The sequence below is a fragment of the Triticum aestivum genome, chromosome 6D, assembly GCF_018294505.1.
Source record: "Triticum aestivum cultivar Chinese Spring chromosome 6D, IWGSC CS RefSeq v2.1, whole genome shotgun sequence".
NCBI lineage: Eukaryota > Viridiplantae > Streptophyta > Magnoliopsida > Poales > Poaceae > Triticum > Triticum aestivum.
In genome coordinates this window covers 495,287,999-495,294,862 of record NC_057811.1, presented here as the reverse complement: position 1 = coordinate 495,294,862, position 6,864 = coordinate 495,287,999, and positions in this window count along the sequence as shown.

Here is a 6,864-nt window from a genome sequence, read left to right as displayed (position 1 = left end):
TTATAGCTCAAAAAATCAGTAAATGCATGAAAAATAACAAATGAAGTCAGAAAGGGTTGAAATTGATGATGTGGCTTTGAATGGTGCATTTTGGCACACAAAAAGTCTGGAGTTCAAATAAGTTTAAAAAATAAAATCGCTTTATAACAGACGAGTTTCCGTATGAAACTCTGATACTTCGAAAGAGATTGTCCATTTTGTACACGAAGTGCATCTAGTTTTTGTCGTAACCTTCTCAACTTTTTTGCACATGCTATGTGGGTGAAATGATGATACCATGCCAACTTTCAACCTTTACAGAGTTCATTTGAAATGCTTTTGAATTTCAGGGTCTTATAGCTCAAAAAAATCAGTAAATGCATGAAAAATAACAAATGAAGTCAGAAAGGGTTGAAAATTGATGATGTGGCTTTCAATGGTACATTTTGAACACACAAAAAGTCTGGAGTTCAATTAAGTTCAAAAAATGAAATCCCTTTGTAACAGATGAGTTTCCGTATGAAACTCTGATACTTCGAAAGATATTGTCCGTTTTGTACACGAAGTGCATCTAGTTTTGTACACGAAATTTATGCAACTAAAATTATCAAAGTATTTTTCTGTTCAAAACATTAAAAGCAAAAAAGAATTTAGATAAAATCAATAAAAAAAGCAAAAAAGAAAAGAAAATAAATAAGTAGAAACAAAATAAACTTTAATGAAACTCTAATAGAAAAAAGAATGAACTAGAAAACTTTAATGAAACTCTAATAGCAAAAGGAATCAACTAAAATTATCAAAGTATTTTCTGTTCAAAACATTATAAGCAAAAAGAAAATAAAATAAATAAGTAGAAACAAAATAAAATAAATAAGTAGAAACAAAATAAAATAAATAAGTAGAAACAAAATAAACTTTAATAAATAAGTTGAAACAAAATAAAATAAAATAAAATAAAATAAAATAAAATAAAATAGCAACAGTAAGTATTTTGTTGTAAGTAGAAACAAAATAAAATAAATAAAGCAACAAAAAAAAGTGCCACCTACTAGGCCACTACGGTCTGAATACGACTAGAAAACCCAACCATGGGCCAGGATTCAGGCCCACAACAGGCCCAGTAGGCCCACAGGCACAAAGTGACAGGTTAGGCCCGAAAGCCTGCAGTTGAGAGGAGCTCGAGAGGGTGGGCGCAGCAGCGCTTATAAACCACTCTCGAGCTCTCTCAGCTAGCGAGGTGGGACTAAACTTTTGGCCGCGACGCGGGCAGCACAAGGCCTTTGGTCCCGGTTGGTGGCACCAACCGGGACTAAAGAGGGGGCATTGGTACCGGTTCGTGGCACCAACCGGGACCAATGCCCCCCCTTTAGTCCCGGTTGGTGCCTCCAACCGGAACCAAAGGCCTTCGCTTCCTGCCCTTTGGGCTGCTGAAAAGAGACCTTTGGTCCCGGTTGGTGGCACGAACCGGGACCAAAGGGGGGCATTCATCCCGGTTTGTGCCACGAACCAGGACCGATGCGCTGTGTATATAAGCAGGACTTGTAAATTTTTCAGTTTCATCGACCATTTGCCCCTTGACGACGCCAAACTCATCGACGCCGCCAGGCTGCCCGTGCTCGCCGTCGCCGCCCTGTGGTCGCCATCGCCTTCGCCGCCTGCTCCTCGTCGTCGTCGCCCCGCACCCTTGCCCTGCCCCGACGCGCCGCCCCGCGCCCTTGCCCTGCCCCGACGCGCCGCCCCCGGCCCGTGCGCCCCTGCTCTGATGCGCCGCCCCGGCCGCACTCGTGCCCCTGCCCGACGCCGCCCCACGCCCCCGGCCTGCCCCGACCACAGGCCGCCGCCACGTTCAGTCCGGCCGCCGGCCTTCCTCTCTATTTTTTTCATATATATGATGTTTTTTCTTCAGATTATAGGTATATGTGTGATTATATGTATGTGTGTATATATGATTATATGTGATACGTCTCCAACGTATCTATAATTTATGAAGTATTCATGCTATTATATTATCCATCTTGGATGTTTATTGGGCTTTACTATGCACTTTTATATTATTTTTGGGACTAACCTATTGACCCAGAGCCCAGTGCCAGTTCCTTTTTTTCCCTTGTTTCAGTGTTTCGAAGAAAAGGAATATCAAATGGAGTCGAAACGGAATGAAACCTTCTGGAGAAGTTATTTTTGGAAAGAAAGCAACCCGGGAGACTTGGAGTTCATGTCAAGAAAGCAAGGAGGAAGGAACGAGGCAGGGGGGCGCGCCCACCCCCCCTGGGCGCGCCCTCCACCCTCATGGGCCCCTCGTGGCTCCCCTGACATATTTCTTCCGCCTATATATATCTATATACCCTAAAACGATCGGGGAACAGAATAGATCTGGAGTTCCACCGCCGCAAGCCTCTGTAGCTAAACAAAACCTCTCGGGAGCCCGTTCCGGCACCCTGCCGGAGGGGGGGGGGAACCTCACCGGTGGCCATCTTCATCATCCCGGCGCTCTCCATGACGAGGAGGGAGTAGTTCACCCTCGGGGTTGAGGGTATGTACCAATAGCTATGTGTTTGATCTCTCTTTCTCGTGTTCTTGATTTGGCACGATCTTGATGTATCGCGATCTTTGCTACTATAGTTGGATCTTATGATGTTTCTCCCCCTCTACTCTCTTGTAATGGATTGAGTTTTCCCTTTGAAGTTATCTTTTCGGATTGAGTCTTTAAAGATTTGAGAACACTTGATGTATGTCTTGCCGTGCGTATCTATGGTGACAATGGGATTTCACGTGATTCACTTGATGTATGTTTTGGTGATCAACTTGCGGGTTCCGCCCATGAACCTATGCATAGGGGTTGGCACACGTTTTTGTCGTGATTCTTCGGTAGAAACTTTGGGGCACTCTTTGAGGTTCTATGTGTTGGTTGAATAGATGAATCTGAGATTGTGTGATGCATATCGTATAATCATACCCACGGATACTTGAGGTGACATTGGAGTATCGGTGACATTAGGGTTTTGGTTGATTTGTATCTTAAGGTGTTATTCTAGTACGAACTCTAGGGCTGTTTGTGACACTTATAGGAATAGCCCAATAGATTGATTGGAAAGAATAACTTTGAGGTGGTTTCGTACCCTACCATAATCTCTTCGTTTGTTCTCCACTATTAGTGACTTTGGAGTGACTCTTTGTTGCATGTTGAGGGATAGTTATATGATCCAATTATGTTATTATTGTTGAGAGAACTTGCACTAGTGAAAGTATGAACCCTAGGCCTTGTTTCCTATCATTGCAATACCGTTTACGCTCACTTTTATCATTAGTTACCTTGCTGTTTTTATTTTTTCAGATTACAAAAACCTATATCTACCATCCATATTGCACTTGTATCACCATCTCTTCGCCGAACTAGTGCACCTATACAATTTACCATTGTATTGGGTGTGTTGGGGACATAAGAGACTCTTTGTTATTTGGTTGCAGGGTTGCTTGAGAGAGACCATCTTCATCCTACGCCTCCCACGGATTGATAAACCTTAGGTCATCCACTTGACGGAAATTTGCTACTGTCCTACAAACCTCTGCACTTGGAGGCCCACCAACGTCTACAAGAAGAAGGTTGCATAGTAGACATCAAGCAGTTTCTGGCGCCGTTGCCGGGGAGGTGAGTGCTTGAAGGTATATCTTTAGATCTTGCAATCGAATCTTTTTGTTTCTTGTTTTATCACTAGTTTAGTTTATAAAAGAAAACTAAAAATGGAATTGAGTTTGTCTCATACGCTTCATCTTTTTAATATCTTTCGTGAGTATGATGGAAAGGAAAATTGTGCCGAAGTGTTAGAAGAAGAATGCATTAAAATGTTTGGCACTAAACCTTTGAATGATGAGCATGATTGCAATGCTGTTAGTATGAACTCCTTGAATATCCATAGTACTAATGATGATTGCACTAGTCATGACGAAAATATCTCTTATAAGCATGTCGATTTTTGTGGAGTATATTGGGTTTGCAAGTACACACCAAATAGGGAAGATAGATATTGCAAGACGCATAAGTACTTGGAAACTAAATGGTTGCAAGAAAGGCTAAATGTTAGTGCTGAAAATTTAAATATCTTAGCCGTACTTGTGAACTTTGCAATGAACCAGGTCATTTAAATATCAAATGCAAATTGTTTCATGATCGAATCGTGTCCAAAAATTGTGATGACTTGATTTCCCTTGCACATTATAATGAACTTAGTCTGCTTTTAGGTTGTGAAGAATTGAAACGTCAAACTAAGTTTATTCCAGAATATAACCTCGAGAAATTCCTCGATATTGATCTAGAAGAAATTTATATGTATTGTGCGGTGAATTGCATTGAAAATCCTTATATTGCCAATTACATAAAGAAAAGAAAAGAAATAGAAGATGAAGAGAATGCTAACGAAAGGGAAGAGACTTCCCAATATTCTTCTATTATTTCTTATGATGAATCATGTAACGAGGAGAAGCCTTCTATTCAACCAATCTCATTAATAAGGAGCTCCAAAAAGAGGATTGAAACCACACATGATGTGGTGAAGAGGAAGAAAAGAAAAAGGAAGAGATGTAAAAAGGTATCTCCCCCAAATAATGTTGCTCCTATTATTGGTGTGCCTAATGAAAGTGAATCAAAAATAATTGTGGAAGATGATGCACTTGATGATGATCTCGTTATGCCTATTGCTTGTTGTGGTGATTATGATTGGGAAGATAATGATACTTCTTATGATCTTGAAAATCTTTTTGGCACTTGCTTGGAAGAATATGATAATTGCTATACTATTGGTGCTATCCATACTATTAATGATGAGAGTTATTATGCTTATGATATGAAAAGTCCCAAGCTTGGGGATGCTATGTTTGAAGAAGATGATGTTTTTGAGAATATATTTGCTGCAATTAATGTTTGTCCCAAGCTTGGGGATGCTATGTTTAATGAAGATGATATTTTTAGTCTCCCAAGTTTTGATATGCAAATTTATAATGATGATAGCATGCCTCCTACTTATGATGATTATATTGATGAAAGTGGGTTTGGAAGAGTGTCAACTTTAGGAAGTAATGATCCCACTATTTTGGAGGATGTTGAATCTTATAATATTTATGAAAGTGGATTTGGAGAGGTCATGACTTTATTTAGTGATGTATCCACTATTTTGGAAGAGGTTTCAATTGATTATGATGAGAACAAAGTTGCTACTTATGACGATTACTGTGATGAAACTTATGCTATAAAAAGTAGTGATGATTATATTTATAAAACTTGTCATGATTATGAGTACCCTTTCTCTGAACATTACTCTTTTAATGTGGAAACAATTTATAGTATTCAAGTCTCTTATGATACTCCCACTATTCCGAATGAGAAGAATTTTGCTTATATGGAGAGTAGTAAATTTTCTATGCTTGTAGATCATGAAAAGAATGCTTTAGGTGCTGGTTATATTGTTGAATTCATTCATGATGCTACTGAAAACTATTATGAGGGAGGAACATATGCTTGTAGGAATTGCAATAATGTCAAGTTTCCTCTCTATGTGCTTAAAATCTTGAAGTTATGCTTGTTTTACCTTCCTATGCAAGTTGATTCTTGTTCCCATAAGTTGTTTGCTCTCAAAATCCCTATGCATAGGAAGTGGGTTAGACTTAAATGTGCTTGTCATGTGTTTCATGATGCTCTCTTTATGTTTCAATTCTTATCTTTTATGTGAGCATCATTGAAATCATGATGCCTAGCTAGGGGCGTTAAACGTTAGCGCTTGTTGGGAGGCAACCCAATTTTTATTTTAATTTCTTGCTTTTTGGTTCTGTCTAGGAATAAATAATCCATCTAGTTTCTGTTTAGATGTGGTTTTGTGTTTTAATTAGTGTTTGTGCCAAGTTAAACCTATAGGATCTTCTTGGATGATAGTTATTTGATCTTGCTGAAAATTCCAGAAACTTTCTGTTCACAAAAACAATTGTTAAAAATCACCAGAAGGTTATAAAATATTGATTCCAATTGCACAGATCAATAAACAAATTGTCTAGGTCTTCCTATTTTTGCTGAAGTTTTTGAGTTCCAGAAGTTTGCGTTAGTTACAGATTACTACAGACTGTTCTGTTTTTGACAGGTTCTGTTTTTCGTGTGTTGTTTGCTTATTTTGATGAATCTATGGCTAGTAAAATAGTTTATAAACCATAGAGAAGTTGGAATACGGTAGGTTTAACACCAATATAAATAAAGAATGAGTTCATTACAGTACCTTGAAGTGGTGTTTTGTTTTCTTTCGCTAACGGAGCTTACGAGTTTTCTGTTGAGTTTTGTGTTGTGAAGTTTTCAAGTTTTGGGTGAAGATTCGATGGACTATGGAATAAGGTGGCAAGAGCCTAAGCTTGGGGATGCCAAAGGCACCCCAAGGTAATATTCAAGGATAACCAAGAGGCTAAGCTTGGGGATGCCCCGGATGGCATCCCCTCTTTCGTCTTCGTTCATCGGTAACTTTACTTGGAGCTATATTTTTATTCACCACATGATATGTGTTTTGCTTGGAACGTCATTTTATTTTCTTTTGCTGTTGAAATAAAATACCAAGATCTGAAATTTCTAAATTTTAGAGAGTTTTCACATAGTTGCATAATTATTTAACTACTCATTGATCTTCACTTATATCTTTTTGGAGTAGTTTGTCATTTACTCGTGTGCTTCACTTATATCCTATGAGTAAATGGTTGAATGATTTAAATGTCATAAATCTGAGATTATACATGTTTCTTATGCTTATCCCATGGGGAGTAATGACTTTACATATAAGAAGTAGAGGTGGTAAATTTTTTGAAGGTTAGCAAACATTGTATTGGTCACTAGAACAATTCATGAAAGAATATTGAAGG